Raw genomic sequence first — 21,567 nt, 5'->3', positions numbered from 1 at the left:
TTCCATGGACTTTCTGGTCCGCCCATCACACTGGTATGTCTGTTTCCCCTCTAGCTACCGAAAATTCTTAGTAAAATTTCAAATTCAGTCTCAAAAGTTTTGAGTAAATTTCAAAATTGACTGTATTAATTAAATTGTCAGTTATCAACAAATTCTTTTTGTATGCCAATACAGCTCATCTCAGAACCGGACATACTTATATAAACACAAGATTTGGCAACACCCTGACAATTAAAAATAACGGAGTGTCTATTGACAGGCGCCTGTCAATAGACAGAATCCGGCTATTGACAGGCGCCTGTCAATAGACAAAAATTGGCTATTGACACGCGGGACTTTTTTCGCCATATTTCACCACATTTTGGCGAAATAAACTGTTCTTCTTCTATGTAAATGAAGAAGACATTGTTCTGCCATGTAGTAATTACAAAATAAGTTCTAATACGTCGGAAACAGCACTGACTTACATTTACAAATTATTCTACGTGAAGTAATTCTTCAATTGCAGATACTATGATAGAAGAGTTCAGCACTGCCAAGATATGAGTATAGCACACTGAATTTTGAACCAGAGTTATGAAAAACACGATTGGAACTAAATTGGGATAATTGGATTGGCAGAATTTCTCAAGAATTTTAGAAATTTCTCTAATTTTACACCATATTTGCTTACCATCTTTAAAATTTTATATACAATTTACAATGCTGTTGAAATCTTATGAGTAAGAATCAGTGCATGATAGCATCTAATGCAATATTGTTCAAAACATATGAACAATATTCACATTTGAATGAAAATATGAGTTTGTCTGTAGTTTCTTCATTACTGAAACACTAGTAATAATGTCAGTTTGTCATTTTTCCCCGACCAAATGAAGCTTTTCGATTGATTTACAGATAAGTCAGTCAGGGTTATGAAGCCTTAAATTCATGAAAAAGTCGGGGCATTTCAAAAGTTCCCTGACTCAAATTCGTCAATCAGAGAAATTAAGCATTTTGTCTCGTTTCTTCAGTACATTTACACAAAAATGAACTTATTTTCATAAAAATGAATCCGATGAAAGAGGTATGCAATAATCGTTGTTTTCGTTGTTTTGTCCGATGAGAACAATATTTCAAATTTACACTATTCTATCATTTTGTAAAATTTCAGCTGTAAAAATTTCGATTTCGTTACATTTTCCTAATAATTACTCTCATCCAATTTCCCAAATTAGTTCCAATCGTGTTGAAAATGACTGAACTGTGTCACAATAAGTTTCTTTTATTAATTAAATCAATCGTTTCATTTTTTCTAAGATTGTAGAGACTAAAGGTTAAGGATATTAGTAACTTTAAACCAGGAAAAAATACCAATAAGTGGAAAGGATCAAAAGAAATCAACTTATTTATTTCTTTAGATGTTACAAAACCAGAAAGTAACACATAATTCTTTAAGGCTAGTTTTACAAGCTTACTTGTCAATGTTTGATGATGAAAAGAAGCAAATATAAAACCAAATATGAGCTAAAAAACCACGAATAAACCTCAAAAGCAACAAAATTCCAAGCATAGATTACACGATGGTTCAGAATGTTCATTTACAAAGTTCACTCAAAATGTACTTTGAAAACGATAGTATTGTGAAAAATCTGGTGGCAGTTTAACACATCATGATCGGTATAATAAAACATTTTGTCATTGCCACATACTCATTCTAATTTATAAAATCTTGAAAATATGGTGAGTACACGTCACAAAAAGTCAACCCATACTGCAGGCCTCGAAAATTTTTTTCAAACTTACTGTGGGACACGTGAATTTCATTTTTACTTGCCCGAGAGGAAAAATTACTTGCCCTAAATTTCTAATAGCTGTACCAGTAATTTGTAACAGAGAGCAAGAGTTTGGCCATATGAAGTGAATTCAAAGAGGGAAAAAACAGATTCAAACATGAACTACATCTTGTTAAAATGAAGGACCATTACCAAATCTGAAATGTCGCAGAAGAAATGTGAGAATACTTAAGTCTTTTCTGTAGATTTGGTCATCCAGAAAACATCTTTGAATTTGGAATTTTTCCACAACCTAATCCAAATTAAAATCTTTGCATAAGAGTAATAAGATTGTGTGATTTACAATGTGCATGGCTGGCTGCTGCTCTTTATTATCAAGCTGAGATCACAGACAACTGCTCTGCTAGTGTTTATCTGCCAATGCATACGCACATGTACATCTTCAGCCCTTTTACCTGTTTACATGTTTGCTCACTGAGCACAGCCGTTTTATTTTGATAAATGTATTCGTCAAGAGAGCAGATTCAAGTTTCATTTTCGTTACTCTTCAGTGCAGATTTGTTTTCTGTAAGTGAGAGCCGATCCCTAACAACCAAGGTCACGTAATTTGAAACTGTCTGCATCTCACACACTACGTAGCTGCAATATGTGGCCTCCTTGGTCGACTGAGCCCGTTTCGACTACGATGTAAACTTGTACTTTTCAACTGGGTGTTGATTTAATTACGTTGAACAGTAAGCATTGCCGAGATCCATGGCTTCGAATAAGTTTACATCCATTTTAACCAAGCACATGGTGCAACGACACTATCCCGTGAAGCCAATCGATTGTCATACGACTCATACACTTGCACAAAGAGAATGGCAACCACTGTCAAGAGCATACCACTTTACGGCACACATACAAAACAGTGAGTTCACTCCGTGTCACGTCGTCGGAGAGAACATGTCGCAAAACTCTATTTTTAAGACTTTTTGTGTTTTACAACAGCAAGAACGATTATTTTGCGATGTCGGGCGGATTTTCAAGGGTTTTCAGAAAAAACTTCTGAGAGTTGAAGGACTTACAATGATTGTAGACGTGTACAGACCTAATGAAATACGTTTTCAAGCTTGAATTGTCCAGGGCCAGAGCTTAGTTGATTCAACCGCTGGTGCACTTGCCCGTCGGACGGGAAGCATATTGATTTTACTTGCCCGAACGCAAAGTTCACTAGCCACGATCGTCGGGCGATAGGAATTTTTGAGCCCTGTACTGGCTAATGAATTGCAATTATTTATTATTATTTAATGATGGCTGCAGTTTGGCTTTGTTTTCAAATTGTCACAACATGCTTTTATCTTGTTCCGTATGACTGCATATGCGGCTATCACATAGGGCAACAACATGTCAAGTGTACAAAAGCTGCTGTCAAGTGTCATCGATATGGAGATTAGCCAATCACAAGTTTGGATTCACGCTATGTTTTCATTCATGCCAAAATGTCGGAATTAATTTGGTTTTTTTTGCTGACGAGTTTTTCCGCCGTCAGACAACGCGTGTTCCTTCAGTGTTCCTTCATTCAAGCCGTTGGATTGATACATGATGATCCAAAATTTAGCGGCAGAAAAATACCACCAGAAAAAAATTTGGTGGCAGATTGACAGTTTTTGGTGGCAAATGCCACCATTGCCACCGATTATTTCGAACACTGCAGCTGTACCGCGGCTACTTACTAAAAGTCTGTTGAAAAAGAGTACTAAATATCGTTGTTTTTCAGGTCAACAAGTGATTGAATCAGAAACATGTGTCATGAAACAGTAAAACAACAACTGATAAATAAGTAACTTTTCTCAAGAGTAACTTGAAACGCCTCGCCTGAAAGAAAATTTCATCCCGTTTCACGGAAACTGACTGCGTATTCGAGCGCCACAGCAATGAACGGTCGGCCGGGGAATCCCCGCGAAGAATCACTCACACGTATGTACTCGTCCAAAACATTGATTGTTCACTTTTTAGCTATATGATTCAGCCTGCCAAAATATTTTTATTTTGTAGATAAATAATTGAATTTCTTACTTTTTTATTTCGTTTGTTAATGAAAAGTCATTTTAATATTTTTAGATGCTTTAAAAATTTCAAAACCCGCTAAAAAGCGACTATTTGGCCAAAATTCAAACGAAAACCAGGAAAACCAAGCTCGAATCATGGGCTATTTTTCTCTCACTCTGTTTAAGCTTACGCATATTACTCTCGTCGATGCACGATTTTTGCATCGAAATTTTTCACTCATTTTCGTTGGTATGACTTTGAAACTCCAGGAAGCGATTGAGAAGAAAGGGTTACCTTGAATTATTGAGGTTTTTGCTGATAATTTGCCAAATTAAGGTTCCAAGACAAGAAATTTGACCTTTTTAATCTAACAATTCTCTAACAGTTAATAATCTCAGAACCCCCGTAATGTATATATTTTCTGAAAGCCTAGATATACGGGCACATTTTGGTAACCACAGTGTCACCATTGTTTACATAACTATCACGTGACAAGGTAATTTGCATAACCTTTCAAAAATCGGTTTTCCCTATGTTTTGTCTCAATTCTTCAAAATACCTGACTCAAACTTGCTGGAATGCAAGCTGTCACAACGCTCTTCCAAAGTGTGTCTCAGATTTTTTATATCTTGCTTAGTTTTTTTGGAGCACAATTTTAAAGAAATCAACTATGGTTAAATTCACTGCTCTGGAAGTTTTTCTGGCATAAAAACTGTTTAAGAAGGTTTTAAAAAAATTCTGAGACACACTTTTGAAGACCCTTAGGACAGCTTGCACTCACACAAATTTCAGCCACATATCTCAAAGCATTGAAACAAAACATAGGGAAACCCGATTTTTGAAAGGTTATGCAAATTACCTGTCACGTGATAGCTATGTCAACGATGGTGACACTATGGTACTCAAAATGTTCCCCTATATCTACGCTTTCTGAAAATATATAGGCCTAATTTACGGGGGTTCTGAGCTTATTAAACACGAGAGAATTGTTAGTTTAAAATGGTCAATTTCTTGTCTTGGAACCTTAAATGAGAAAAAACACTACGCAAATTTCCACATGCCTTTCATGTTCGTACAACATGTGATCATGGAGGCAGTACTAGTACATGTAGTAGGACACTGAGGTTTCTTGCACGGTTGCGCCAATGAAATGGGAAGCTGAAATTTTCGCTCGTAATTTTACAAACGAAATCGTAAATCCACTCAAAACTTCGTATTTTTTTGACATATATGAAACCCATGAGGAACGTAATTCATTCTCCCCTGCACAATAAAAGGGAGATCGAAACGGCATGCATGTCCTTGCCTCCTTGCCTCAGGAGGCACACAGTCGTGTCAGGACCAAACGCACGCATGATGTCAGTCAACATCCATCAATCTCGTAATTTACACTGACAGAACAAAAACAATATGATCGAGCATGGACGTTCTAACGTAAATGCATCATTGTGTATCGCATTTTCATGTAAGCCAATACACTCACACGTACGCTCTAAGTTGAATAATGTCACTTCAACACGATCTGGTATTTTCGCTGATAGTGAGTGTGCAATGTGAATGGTATGCTATAGTCGTTAAATAACACTGATCACGTGGTGTGACAAAATAGTTTTACGGAAGTCGTTGACGGAAATGACGTCAATTTCGCCTCTCCCAACTCTATAAGCTTCCTCAGTTACGTAACTTCGTCGCTAAAAACAGAATATCAGCCTTAAAGGGGAAGTTCACCAAGGATGATTTTTACATATGTGCTAGCTTTGTGGTCACTTACCCCGGAAAAGCTATTTTCGCCATTTATAACTTGCACAATTTTTACAAAAACCGATAGAAATAGTACAGGAAGTTGCCCATGTAATTTGAATCATGGGAAAAAGCGCCAAGCTTGGAGCTTGCATAATGTGATATGGAAGGCACCATTTTCCCATGGGTATGGCATTGTCCACTCACCCATGCTTAAACCAGGCAGTGCGTATTTACATAACTTTTGTTTATTCTGAGTATCCTTGCATAAACGATGAATCACTTATAATAAACTGTCCACTGTCAGATTTGTGTTGCTGTTTACTACTGTGTTACTGTGAGTGGACAATGTGGGGGCCATACCCATCCAAAGATGGTCCCTTCCATATCACATGATGCAAGCTCCAAGCTTGGGGCTTTTTTCCCATGATTCAAATTACATGGGCAACTTCCTGTACTATTTTTATCATTTTCGTAAAAAATCGGGCGAGTTATAAATGGTGAAAATAGCTTTTCTGGGGTAAATGACCACAGAGCTACCACATATGTAAAAATCATCCTTGGTGAACTTCCCCTTTAATTTCGTTTTAATTCAATTAAATTCCCTTTACCGTTTGCGCGACACTCAGTCATAAGATAGTTCGTCATTGGTCTGTACGTGGTCTGTACACGGTCCCGCTGGCGGGACCGTGGTCTGTATGCTTGGAAGTAGAAAGAAGGAGGGACCTCCATGGTCTGTATAATGACCGACGTAAAGAAAGGAGGTAGCTACGCCTGCCTAAGTCTGACGTCTGTGGCATTTAGATATCAAAACAGAGAAGTAGAATTACAGGAATAAACTTCAGCAGACTGTCGCGTTAGTTGTGAGGTTGTCGTGAAATAGAAGCAGCACAGACATGTCGCGTAGATCGTGCAGTGGAGCTTGGAAAGCCTTGCTACAACGTACGCCTTGGAGGTAACATAGAAACCTGTACGCTTCATAATCGATTGATTTTCTCTAACATTTGTATAAGACATCAGGGGATAAAATATTTCTTCCTGACTCCAATATGTTCGTATCCATTACTTTACATGAAAATTCAAAGCGGACACCGTCGCTGCTGAACTATAGAACATTACGTAATGGCGTTCGCGCATACATGCATACCTAATAGTATACGTTGTTTATTCCTGTTTATCTATGCATACGTGCATAAATTAAGTGTCTAGGGACTTTACTCCCATCCTCTTGCCACGGACCCTGAGAGTTTCAGCCCTTTCCGTCTACTACCTTATGAGCTGCTAACGAGGTATTTGGTCAGGGCGATAAGCCCCCGCGTTGGCGATCGGCAGAACAAATTAATGAAGGGGATTAGGGAGGGCAATTAACAGATATAGACTGTTTTCTTTGAAATACTATACAGAGATAGCTAGCGTAAAGTAATAGGCACACACTAGACACAGGTAAGGCTTGTATAATGAAAAAAGTTTAATACAAGACATTTTTTGATCATATTCATAATTTCTAGACGAATATTGTCTATCTCCGGTCAAGTAGAATCCCTTTCTGATGAAATAAATAACAAAATAGGACAAATTGAAGCTGAAATGAGAGAGGTCAGGTCAGAGCTACAGCGGGAATGTGAACATGTTAAATTACTCAGGATTAAACTGAACAACTACGAACACGAATGTTTAACTTGAATCTGAAGGCTGTGTTCGCGCTGCCAATTCGCACGTTCGCAAATGCGAATTGAAATCAGCAGTGGCGAAGAAAATCGATCCTAATTCGCCACAGTGGCGAAAGTGATTTTGTTGAAAAAATTCCGCAAAATATGCAAAAACGTGGGGTTTTTTAGTCTTTTGTTGATCTGCGCTTCTCTTTCAGCGATTCGCGAAAAAACTATATCTACTTCCGTATTGTTCTCTCCGACGTACGCAATTGCAATCGAGCCAAGTCTCGCGAGAGATTTGACGTCAATTTATATAGTGTACAGCATACACATAAATGACTATCGCGAGAATTGAAAATGCAGGCAGACGCAATCGAGCCCACAGGTGTCCGGAGTTGCCAGTGTACATGCAAAGAGAGAGATTGGAAGGTGTGACACGGTTTTGCCCTCCGGAATGAAAATGACAATAAAAATCCATGTATATCAACACATGCAGTCAAAAAACTACCTTCCTCCGACAGATAAATACCTTTGACGTTTAATGTCCAACCCTGAGACGTGTTAATTGTTATTTAGTATCTCTTTTGGCCCTGAATTCCTGGTTTACCTACATCCTCAGGCTGTTACGTATGTCAGCCATTTTGAACGAGACAAATTACCTGTGGTTCAGCGCGCAAAAGTGATGAACTCGTGACCTTTGCAGGATCAAACAAATGTGATCACGGGAATAGGAGTCGTGGTCTATGCAGATGTGTCGAAATCTTGCGATGGAGACCAAAATATGCAATGCTGTCGACCAGGGCCACAATATTTTTATTCTTGGCCAGGCAGGGACCGGCAAAACGCGCCTCATTAAATTTAGCGGTTGCGGGGTCACGGGTTCATGTGGAATGCAAATGAACCCGCACTGCACTATGGGAAAGAATGTAGTTATCCAAATGGCTGCCGTACGTAACAGCCTGAGGATGTACGTAAACCAGGAATTCAGGGCCAAAAGAGATACTAAATAACGATTAACACGTCTCAGGGTTGGACATTAAACGTCAAAGGTATTTATCTGTCGGAGGAAGGTAGTTTTTTGACTGCATGTGTTGATTGATATACATGGATTTTTATTGTCATTTTCATTCCGGAGGGCAAAACCGTGTCACACTGCACTATGGGAAAGAATGTAGTTATCCAAATGGCTGCCGTACGTAACGGCCTGAGGATGTACGTAAACCAGGAATTCAGGCCAAAGAGATACTAAATAACGATTAACACGTCTCAGGGTTGGACATTAAACGTCAAAGGTATTTATCTGTCGGAGGAAGGTAGTTTTTTGACTGCATGTGTTGATTGATATACATGGATTTTTATTGTCATTTTCATTCCGGAGGGCAAAACCGTGTCACACCTTCCAATCTCTCTCTATGCTGTACACCGGCAACTCCGGACACCTGTGATCGAGCCCTAGTCTCGCGATAAATTTGACGTCATTTTGTCTAGTGTACAGCATGCAAAGCGAACACTCGCGAGAATTGAAACTTTTGCTACAGCAGACATACGCATTTTACTAGTAATCGTGGTCACAACCTTCGGTGTTGAAATTTATTTGCATCGTGGTCTAGACGTTCCGTGCCACAGGCGTGATGTTTTCTGGGTAGTTTCTATAAGTGTAGTTTATTCTACGTTTCGACGTTCTCTTCCGTAGCCTGATTAGGCTACGGAAGAGAACGTCGAAACGTAGAACTACACATATAGAAACTACCCAGAAAACATCACGCCTGTGTTCCGTGCCCGGGGTTCCGTGTTGCGCATTTTAATCGAGGTCTTATTTTAATGGTGGTCGATTTGCATCGCGGTCCTCATGGTCCCGTATTGATGTTCATTAAAATCGTCATCCCAACGACGCATTCCGTGTTGTTGTCGATTTGCATCGCGGTCTCGACGTTCCGTGTGGTTGTTCATTAGAGAGGTTATAATCTAATTACGTGTGCGTCTGAAGGCACACAGTGCAGGGTTTTCTCTCGACTGCGCATTTGCGCAAATTGCGCATTTCGAGATAGAGGCAGTTCCCGAGATAAGGAGACAGGCCGTTTTCATTGGTCGCAAAGATAACGCCCAGGGCTAAAGCGTTGCAGAGCGCATGCGCAGATTATTGCCATTCTGCCTTACGTTTTGAGAGGACGTATATGTAGTAGGTCGACGCTCCCTGCGTTTGATTGATTCTTCAGGAATCCTGTCGAATCACGTTATGTTACAATTTTTCAGTGTACGAAATGTTACCCAAGCAGCTGCACGTCATGAAATCGAAAAAGTGTATACGATCTTTAACACTGGACCGCAAGTGTAATGTAAGCTAGCAAAACCCACAGGTAAGTGGAGTTGCCGTGTACGCTTAGAGACACGCTCATGGTCCCCACATTTGTGGAGGGACCGTAACATTTGATAATTTTTAACAAAATGACCGTAGGTCATCAAGTTATTGTGATGGGGTTGAGTGGATGTCGGAGAGTGAAAATTGTCCGTAAACGACAAGAAGTCAAACACTACTGAACAGACTGTGTTGATATTTGGTACAGATGTTAGGACCATGTTCAAGGTTCGATTCCTCAAAATGGTGCCAAACGAATCAGCGGTTAGATAGATATGGGAAATTGTTGACCCTCTTTTCTACTAATTTATTTTACGGGCCTCCATATGTGTATTTTTGGAAGGTACACCAATACTGCACTTTGGACTGTTTTATGAATTATGGAATAGAAATGAGTATAAGATGAATGCTAGAAACAATCAGGATGCACTGAAAGGAGTATCAGAGATTTCCATGCTCTTTTAGGCATCAAAAGCGATAAGAAATAACATATTTCATATTTTAGATTCTCACATTTGAGACGACCCTAGGCATTTGTCATATTATCTCATATATGCTCACTTCAATCTTCAGTGAACATCCTTGAGTCAATATACAGACTTTGACATTCACATTCTAGAGATTAGCCTGTTCACCCACAGTTCCCTGGAAACAGGTCCAAGATCACCATTCTGATAAAAATTGAGGAATGTTGACAAAGGTTAACTTCGGAGACTGATTTTATGTTTTTGAGAGAATGGACAATTCTGTTTGGATTTTCTTCAATATAACTTACTTCGAACACTCTATTAAACTTGTCTATACGATACAAATGAATGTTGACAAAAGTGGGCTTCGGAGACAGATTTTATTGTTTTTGAGAGACTGGGCCACTACAGTTGCAAGAGCCATTTGTACCCTTGTCTCTTTTCAAATTAAAGTGTTGATTTTGGAATTTCTTCAATATATTCATACTTCAAACACTCTAATGAACTTACGTTGGTAACAATGACAGGAGTGTTGACAAAGGTTTGCACTGGAGACAGATTTTATTGTTTTTGAGAGAATGGGCTATTATAGTTGCAAAAGCCATGGCCCTGTCTCTTTTCAAATTAGAGTGTTGGTTTTGGATTTTATTCAATATATTCTTACTTCAAACACTCTATTGAACTTATCTAGGATACAAATGACAGGAATGTTGACAAAGGTTGGCTTCGTAGACTGATTTTATTGTTTTTGAGAGAATGGGGCATTATAGTTGCAAAAGCCATGGTCCTGTCTCTTTTCAAATTAGAGTATTATTTTTAAGCTTTCTTCAATAAATTCATACTTCAAACACTCTATTGAACTTATCTAGAATATATATGACAGGGATGTTGACAAAGGTTGGCTTCGGAGACAGATTTTATTGTTTTTGAGAGAATGGGGCATTATAGTTGCAAAAGCCATGCCCCAGTCTCTTTTCAAATTAGAGTGTTGGTTTTGGATTTTATTCAATGTATTCTTACTTCAAACACTCTAATGAACTTATGTAGGTAACAAATGACAGGAGTGTTGACGAAGGTTGGCTTCGGAGGCAGATTTTATTGTTTTTGAGAGAATGGGGCATTATAGTTGCAAAAGCCATGCCCCAGTCTCTTTTCAAATTAGAGTGTTGGTTTTGGATTTTATTCAATGTATTCTTACTTCAAACACTCTAATGAACTTATGTAGGTAACAAATGACAGGGATGTTGACAAAGGTGGGCTTCGGAGACAGATTTTATTGTTTTTGAGAGAATGGGGCATTATAGTTGCAAAAGCCATGCCCCAGTCTCTTTTCAAATTAGAGTGTTGTTTTTGGAGTTTCTTCAATAAATTCATACTTCAAACACTCTAATGAACTTATCTAGAATATATATTGATACTGACCCATCGTCTGCTTGGGGGAATTTGTACGATGAGGTACTGGACGACAAACAAAGCAGAGGCTCACAAGGAGTTAGACTGGTATGAGGAGGGTTTATTGGCTTGATTTCACCTTACAACAACGTGCCCAGCAGGATCGTGTTCTGCTCTTTCTCATACAATTCTCCCTTAATGAGCGAAACTACAATCTAATCATATTGATTGACTAAAATGGTCGTCCATTGGCACAGATTGAAATATATTTCCATACAATGTTACGGTCTCAAATTTACATCGAGTGATTGGTTCGCACTTAATTAAAGCCGGTTTTGTAACAGTCCTTGATTGTTCCTTAAGATATACTTTCTATTTAAAACAAGATATCTCCAACAAGATAAATGTTTTGCTGAATCACTGATACTCCTTGAATTTGTTCATTTTGAAGTCCGTTAAAGTGCAAGGTGATTGACCTATAACAATGACTACTAAGATTCCGTAGTCATTCGATACATAAGAGTAAATAAATATGAATATATCGATACGTAAGAGTAAATAAGTATGAATATAACAAGTCATCGTAGATGACACAGTCCCCACTTGTTAATGGGTACTTTGATTACAAGTCCTCAGAGAGGATAGAGTCCTCTTCATGAATTTGGTCTGATGTCCTTTTACTAAGTTTGAATAAAATCGGTGAATAAAATCGGTTGAGACGTGCCCTAGTTTTGGCTAAGGACATGAAAAAATTGTAACAAAATGGCTGCCATGCAGCCATATTGGATCATATCATGAAAAAAATTGACTTACATATGTATGACATAGGTTAATGTCCTTGTACCAACTTTGAATAAAATCGGTTGAGATATGCCCGAGTTATGGCTCTGTACATGAAAAAATCATAACAAAATGGCCACACGGCAGCCATATTGGATCGTATCACAAACCAAATTGACGTGCATGTCTATGACATTGGTCAATGTCCTTGTACCAACTTTGAATAAAATCGGTTGAAACATGTCTGAGTTATGGCTCTGTACATGAAAAAATCATAACAAAATGGCCGCCTGGCGGCCATATTGGATCGTATCACAAAACAGATTACCGTGCATATGTATTACATAGGTCAATGTCCTTGTACCAACTTTGAATAAAATCAGTTGAGATATGCCTGAGTTATGGCTCTGTACATGAAAAAATCGTAATAAAATGGCCGCCTGGTGGCCATATTGGATTGTATCAAAAAACAAATGGACGTGCATATGTATGACATAGGTCAATGTCCTTGTACCAACTTTGAATAAAATCAGTTGAGATATGCCTGAGTTATGGCTCTGTACATGAAAAAATCGTAATAAAATGGCCGCCTGGCGGCCATATTGGATCGTATCACAAAACAAATCGACGTGCATATGTATGACATAGGTCAATGTCCTTGTACCAAATTTGAATAAAATCGGTTTAGATATGCCTGAGTAATGGCTCTGTACATGAAAAAATCGTAATAAAATGGCCGCCTGGCGGCCATATTGGATCGTATCAAAAAACAAATCGACGTGCATATGTATGACATATGAAGTAATCTATGTACCAAGTTTGAATGAAATCGCTTGAGGCGTATCTGAGGTATCTGCGTGAACGGACGGACGGACGTACAGACGGACGCATGCACGCACGCACGCACGCACGGACATGACCAAACCTATAAGTCCCCCCGGACGGTGTCCGTGGGGACTAATAACATACATGATTCTTGCCTTGTAACAATATGACAGGGATGTTGACAAAGGTTGGCTTCGGAGACAGATTTTATTGTTTTTTGAGAATGGGACATTATAGTTGCAAAAACCATGCCCCCAGTCTCTTTTCAAATTAGAGTGTTGTTTTTGGAGTTTCTTCAATGTATTAATACTTTAAACACTCTAATGAACTTATGTAGGTAACAAATGACAGGAGTGTTGATGAAGGTGGGCTTCGGAGATAGATTTTATTGTTTTTTAGAGAATGGGACATTATAGTTGCAAAAACCATGCCCCCAGTCTCTTTTCAAATTAGAGTGTTGTTTTTGGAGTTTCTTCAATGTATTAATACTTCAAACACTCTAATGAACTTATGTAGGTAACAATGACAGGAGTGTTGACGAAGTTGGGCTTCGGAGACAGATTTTATTGTTTTAGATAATGGGGCATTATAGTTGCAAAAGCCATGCCCCAGTCTCTTTTCAAATTAGAGTGTTGTTTTTGGAGTTTCTTCAATAAATTCACACTTTTAAACACTCTAATGAACTTATGTAGGTAACAAATGACAGGAGTGTTGACGAAGGTTGGCTTCGGAGGCAGATTTTATTGTTTTTGAGAGAATGGGGCATTATAGTTGCAAAAGCCATGCCCCAGTCTCTTTTCAAATTAGAGTGTTGTTTTTGGAGTTTCTTCAATAAATTCATACTTCAAACACTCTATTGAACTTATGTAGAATATATATGACAGGGATGTTGACAAAGGTTGGCTTCGGAGGCAGATTTTATTGTTTTTGAGAGAATGGGGCATTATAGTTGCAAAAGCCATGGTCCTGTCTCTTTTCAAATTAGAGTGTTATTTTTGCAGTTTCTTCGATAAATTCATACTTAAACTCTTTATTGAACTTATGTAAGTAACAAATGACAGGAGTGTTGACGAAGGTGGGCTTCGTAGACTGATTTTATTGTTTTTGAGAGAATGGGGCATTATAGTTGCAAAAGCCATGCCCCAGTCTCTTTCAAATAAGAGTGTTGTTTTTGGAGTTTCTTCAATAAATTCATACTTCAAACACTCTATTGAACTTATCTAGAATATATATGACAGGGATGTTGACAAAGGTTGGCGTCGGAGACAGATTTTATTGTTTTTGAGAGAATGGGGCATTATAGTTTCAAAGCCATGCCCCAGTCTCTTTTCAAATTAGAGTATTGTTTTTGGAGTTTCTTCAATAAATTCATACTTCAAACACTCTATTGAACTTATCTAGAATATATATGACAGGGATGTTGACAAAGGTTGGCTTCGGAGACAGATTTTATTGTTTTTGAGAGAATGGGCCATTACCCTTACAAAAGTTACCTGCTTGTAACAAACTTTAGACAAGTTATGTTTTCAACTTTATGACAAGTGTACAGACCATATGACTCTCCACCTTGTCCACATCCGTGTTAACAAGCTTGTCAACACGCTTGACATGAAACTTACACAAGCGTGGGACAAGTTTGAATCTTACAAGCTTGTAACAATTCAAAAGGTTCAGGAAAGTGGAAGGTTGAGAATTACAAGCTTTTAACAAGGTTGTGGAACACTATGTGTGTCTGCTGGTATATTCATCTATCAAAGGTTGTATCAAGGTTGTATATTACCCATAAGCCTTTGCTTCATTGCCAGCATTATTGCTGCCCGTTGCCATAGGCAACTATATTGAGCCCAGTTGGAATCATCATGCCACAGGCATTCAGTGCCACATTTGCGGGATATTAACCAGATTAGACTGATTTGATAACACAGTGACTTCATTATTTATTAAAAGAACCAATATTGTATGTGTTACGAGTGTAGGTTTGGCAATCAAGAATGAGACAACAACTGTGCTAGAGAGTATGTGTACACAAAGTATGTCCTCAATTATGGCTGGAATATGGCTCTCATCACCAAACCTCTTAGGCTCTATTTGAACTACCCTACCCAAATCCAAAGTACATCGTTGGACTTAAAACTTACCTCTTACATCAACAGATCTCCATTTCAATTACCCTTACCAAAATTTTAGGCCTCTCGCAAACTATTACTGCAAATTTGCCGCAAGCTTTGCAGTAAATTTGCAGCAAAACTTTTTTCTGCAAATAAGCCGACGATTCATTTTTCAGATGCAAATTAGGTTTCTTGTGAACTTGCTGCAAATATGCAGCAAACTCCCTGCTGCAACGTTGCTGCAAACTCTTTGCAGCAAATTTGCGGCACAATCCTTGCAGCAACTTCCGCCAAATTAATTTTAATGTTACTGAAAATTTGCCGCAAACTCCATACAGCACATTATTTTCCATGTTACTGCAAATTTGCTGCAAATTACACATGCAAAATTGCCTTCAAAAGTTGGTATAATTCCACAACAGTCAGCTCTGGATCAGTAATAGTAAGAAAACTGAATACATATTGAAAACCAAAGAAGTGACACAATTAAGAGGCAGCAAAATTTCTTGTATTGTACCAAAAGTTTCAAAATTTTTATCTTCTCCAAAAATATAATAAGTTCAGCTCAGATGTGTACATACAGTTGTAAAATCACTTGTAGACATGACCAATGAAAACCTAACAAATCTTAAGACAGACTGTGGACAGCACAAGATGTGTTTTATCCAACTAAGCTCTGAAATACCAGTTTCACGAGAAACAATGGTCAGCGCAAATAGTTATTATTTAATAAAAAGACAGCAGAGAAATAAAAAGTTAAATTCAAATTGTGGTACAATTTATTTTATATGCCATGTTCATTTCATGCCACATAAGTGTCTTCAAGATATTTTCTTTTGGCTTGAGAAGTTTCATTATATTTACATTACTGTCAAAGGCTGCGATTTGGCCTTTCTGTTCTCTGAATTTCTTGTCCCTTTTAGGATTTAATTAGAGAACCAGCAATGCATTCTGAAAAATACAAATCGTTCAGGAAAGAGTGTAAGTCTTTTACTGTTCGACCACACATTGTAAATTTCATGAAAGAAATCAATAATTATTTGAAAATGAGACAGAGTCAAGTTGAAAAATTGATGCAGAAAAATGCATAAATATTCACGATCGTTTAATAATTAATGTCCGACAACGGACAACTCGCCGTATGTTGTTTACATACATGACGGCGACAATCTGCAAAAATCTCAGCACTTAGTTTCTGCATGGAGGTAGTACCACCTCCATGGTTACTGTAACTGTTGTGAAACGAAAGTGAATTCAGTATGAATCAGTTCTCAACGAAAATTTATCTGTAGGTAAACATAGGAATACAAGGATTACAGAACATAATAGCGATGTACAGACGGACGGTACATTGACTTATATTTGTGAACGGCTCGCAGACGCTGGAAGATTTTCGGTTGCAGGTCTCCCGTCTCCGTGCTGTACCACGGTCCCTCCACGACGACCGTGGCTGTACATACAAATATAGTCAGCATCTTTACTGCTTTTCGCGTTCACAAAATTAGAACTCCGTCTGTCCCTGGTATTGTATACACGTTTTTCCAACACTGTGATATCATTTGGCTGGCGATTCCATAGAAAGATCACGAAATTGTCCACTAAATAACTCCCTGATCACAAGTACACAGCCGATGGTACCAAAATCTAACTTCGCGCCGATCGAGCCTGATGACGTTAACGGAAGTGATATCTATATATCATTACGCGATTGATAATGTAGTTTCGATTTTAAACGCTGGAATTGACTCTACATCTGCACCAATCCGTTATATATCATACTTAATATAGCATTTAATTTATTAGTTTAATGAAAATGGTTATTTTTACCACAGAAAGACTAAAAAGAGAGTACAAATTCTTTCAGCACGAAGAATCAATATCAATATGCGAACTGAACTTGATGACCGTGACCTCAGAGTGTAAACATGTCGGCTAGGCTCCTCGTCGCTGGATACACAGGACGTGTTTGACGTTGCAAGTAGCGCATTGGATTTGCGTACAGCGGCTCGGGATGGAGTGTAATCCTAAACCTCAAATTTGTGCTCGGCAATATAATTCTAACGCTGAACACATGGACAAAAGCCTTCTACCTCAATTCATGTCATCAGAAGGCGAGATTTTGTTAGCGACATCGATGGGACACACACTGTGGATAGAGGGACTGAATGTACGTACCATGGTATATAGGCCTACTACGATGTGATATTTAGCTAGCTTCGAGCACAGCCACTACTCTGCTTGGAGGAGTAGCGGGTCCTTGCTTATACCAAACATTGAATGCATTGACATTTACTTGTCTGTTTCTACAATGAAAAGTTCTCATCAGTCGATATTTTTAAGGTACAGATTTGCAGTATACAAAAGTTTACGACGTGTCCGTACAGACCATAACAGACGCACATTTCGTTCGAAACTGCTTGCATTTTGGTATCATTCGTAGAACCATATCTATTTTTTACATCCATGGTAGAACATACAAGGTGTAACTTGCAAGACAGACAAGTCCCTGTTTTAAAAATTTGTTTTCCAAAAAATTCAGTTGTCGATCCAACCATGATTTACCCAATCGGATTGTCAAAGGGTACTTTTATTAATGTCACTACGGTATACTATAGATGCGCTCTTATATCCATGCAATGTTGCCGAGTTATGCCAGCTTAACTGAAGTGTCAATTATATACCAGTTATTATTACTTAACAAGAGGATTGTCTGTTACGAAAATAAATGAATATAAAATGCAAATGAAGATCAATTTTGTGTTGCTTGCATATGACAGGTCACGAAGTGCAATGGTACACACTATACTCCCTGGTAATGAAATAGTGGGCAATCTGTCAATCATGTGTTGCTGCATATTTGCAGCAATAACCTGGCTTGACTGAAGTACTTGTGAAGTGCTTGTGACAAACTTGAAGTTACAAACCTTGCAATTTAATTATCACAAGCGTGGTACAAGATTGTAAGTTTTCACTGTGATGTCTTACAACCTTGTCAAACCTTGAAACAAGTTAAGGTCTTGCCTTTAAAACTTGTGTGAAGGTTGTCGCAAAGTTGTACAAGCATGGCACAAGATGATATCTTTGGCAAGGGTATAGTTGCAAAAGTCATGCCCCTGTATCTTTTCAAATTTAAGTGTTGTTTTTGGAGTTTCTTCAATATATTCATACTTCATACACTCTATTGAAGTACCTGACGCCCTCACGTGTGCCTTATATGTGTTGTCTCCGATAATTACTCATTCTAAGTGGCGATATAGAATCTAATCCCGGGCCATAGTCAACTAAGCATTACAGACACAATGTCTACCAGGGTGCAAGAACTGTGCAGTCGCTCGATATCACTTTCTATGACATTGGTCATTGTCCTTGTACCAACTTTGAATAAAATCGGCTGAAACATGTCTGAATTATGGCTCTGTATATGAAAAATCGTAATAAAATGGCCCTCTGGCGGCCATATTGGATCGTATCACAAAACAAATTGACGTGCATATGTATTACATTGGTCAATGTCCTTGTACCAACTTTGAATAAAATCGGTTGAAACATGTCTGAGTTATGGCTCTGTATATGAAAAAATCATAATAAAATGGCCGCCTGGCGGCCATATTGGATTGTATCACAAAACAAATTGACGTGCATATCTATGACATTGGTCAATGTCCTTGTACCAACTTTGAATAAAATCGGTTGAAACATGTCTGAGTTATGGCTCTGTACATGAAAAAATCGTAATAAAATGGCCGCCTGGCGGCCATATTGGATCGTATCACAAAACAAATTGACGTGCATATCTATGACATTGGTCAATGTCCTTGTAGCAAGTTTGAATAAAATCGGTTGAAACATATGTGAGTTATGGCTCTGTACATGAAAACATCGTAATAAAATGGCTGCCTAGCGGCCATATTGGATCGTATCACATAACAAATTGACGTATATATCTATGACATAGGTCAATGTCCTTGTACCAACTTTGAATAAAATCGGTTGAAACATGTCTGAGTTATGGCTCTGTATATGAACAAATTGTAATAAAATGGCCACACAGCAGCCATATTGGATCGTATCACAAAACAAATTGTCGTGCATATCTATGACATTGGTCAATGTCCTTGTACCAACTTTGAATAAAATCAGTTTAAACATGTCTGAATTATGGCACTGTATATGAAAAAATTGTAATAAAATGGCCGTCTGGTGGCCAAATTGGATTGTATCACAAAACAAATTGACGTGCATATCTATGACATTGGTCATTGTCCTTGTACCAACTTTGAATAAAATCGGCTGAAACATGTCTGAGTTATGGCTCTGTACATGAAAAAATCGTAATAAAATGGCCGGCTGGCGGCCATATTGGATCGCATCACAAAACAAATTGACGTGCATATCTATGACATTGGTCAATGTCCTTGTACCAACTTTGAATAAAATCAGTTGAAACATGCCTGAGTTATGGCTCTGTACATCAAAAATTCGTAATAAAATGGCTGCCTGGCAGCCATGTTGGATCGTATCACAAAACAAATTGACGTGCATATCTATGACATTGGTCAATGTCCTTGTACCAACGTTGAATAAAATCGGTTGAAACATGTCTGAGTTATGGCTCTGTACATGAAAAAATCGTAATAAAATGGCCGCCTGGCGGCCATATTGGATCGTATCACAAAACAAATCGACGTGCATCTGTATGACATATGAAGTAATCCTTGTACCAAGTTTGAATGAAATCGCTTCTTGCATCTCTGAGATATCTGCGTGAACGGACGGACGCACGCACACACGCACGCACGCACGCACGCACGCACGCACGCACGCACGGACATGACCAAACCTATAAGTCCCCCCGGACGGTGTCCGTGGGGACTAAAAATCAGACCTCTGGCTCTATTGGCTCGCTCAAAATTAGATATGCACATAATTAATGAGGAACAATATGTGGCGTCATAAGCTGTCCCATCATACCAAATATGAAGGGTGTAGCATTAGTGATTACTGAGTTATGGACAAATATGTATATTTGAGGTCAAAGGTCACCAAGGTCACGTGACATTTTGTCAAAAAAATTGTATTGCTAAGTTATCCATATATACCAAAAATACCGTCAATGACGCTGTACCTTCTCTAATGTGTGGCCAGGTCAGGTAATTGGTTGTTGGCATGGAGTTGTTGGTAAATAGTTGATGATGTAGGGGCATGAGGTGGGATATGGACCCAAAGAACCCAAAAGATGATTAAATACATCAATCAAAAAATTCTAAGCTACAGTATAAACTGCCTAAAGATAGTTCAATGTGGAAAAAAGTTAAATAATTCAGAAATAAGAATTAACAGTCCAAAATAGTAATGACGCACTTCCTTACTGACCTGAGTACATGTGAAATACACAACCTGGCATCTGTAAATTAAATGTATACCAAGTGATCATTTTAAGTCACTTTTAACTGTTTTAATGGATTTTCCAAAGAGTCCTGTGGAAAGGATGAAAAACGCTTATCTGGTCTTGTGTTTGTATAAACCTCATGGCTGATAATTGTCATAGTATTGAAAAAAAATTGAAAGTGAAGAAATTACTGTTTTTAATAGGCATATTTTCCTTGAAATACATGACCGTGTAAAGAATATATGCTAAAAGTGTTTAAGAGTAAATTTCTTTTCAAAAAATAATTTAATCTGTGACCAAAGGATTTTTATTCTTTGAGTTTACAAATTCAAACATTGCAATTTGTTCAATCATCTTGTGCAGTGCAAAATTTATAAAATGACTGAAAACAAAAAAAATGGCAGAATTACAGTCTTTGTGATGTAAAATTATGGGTTGACATTACGATAACTGTTAATCTGTTTGAAGTACTAATATACTATAATTTAAAAAAGAAAAGTTCATGCAGAAACGGTAAAATATATTGTCAGCAATGTAGTGTTAATTTTGACTTTACATCAAAATATGCCTTTGCTTGATACCAAATATATAGGCCAAAATATTAAAATCAGCTATGTTCAGCAAAATCCACACAACAGAATTGATCCTTTTTAATTTTATTAGATTTGCTTATGTTATCCTTGTATGACAGTCAGTACAATACGGAACTTGAACACAACACAGTGAATAAGTATGCTGTAAATGAAATGGTGTGGCTGCATCCATATGCAGCAATAGGAGTGCCTTTGTCTCTCACCCCTCATTTCCAACCTGTCCCATCCCTGAAAAAATAGTTTGGTCTTATATTTATAATGTTAATAATTTCTGTATTTGTTAACATGTGCGCATCTCAAAAACTTTTGATCATAAACATTTTCATTGTTTTTTATAGCTGACCAGTTAGTTAACCTGTTTATATTGAATATTTGCGCATTTTTCCGCAGTATTTGACATTTTCTGAATACCTTCTTATTCAGTTTGTCATTTTCTAAAAGTTTAAATGCTCCATTGTG

The sequence above is a fragment of the Ptychodera flava genome, chromosome 22, assembly GCF_041260155.1.
Source record: "Ptychodera flava strain L36383 chromosome 22, AS_Pfla_20210202, whole genome shotgun sequence".
In the NCBI taxonomy this organism is placed as follows: domain Eukaryota; kingdom Metazoa; phylum Hemichordata; class Enteropneusta; family Ptychoderidae; genus Ptychodera; species Ptychodera flava.
This window is presented reverse-complemented; position numbering follows the sequence as displayed.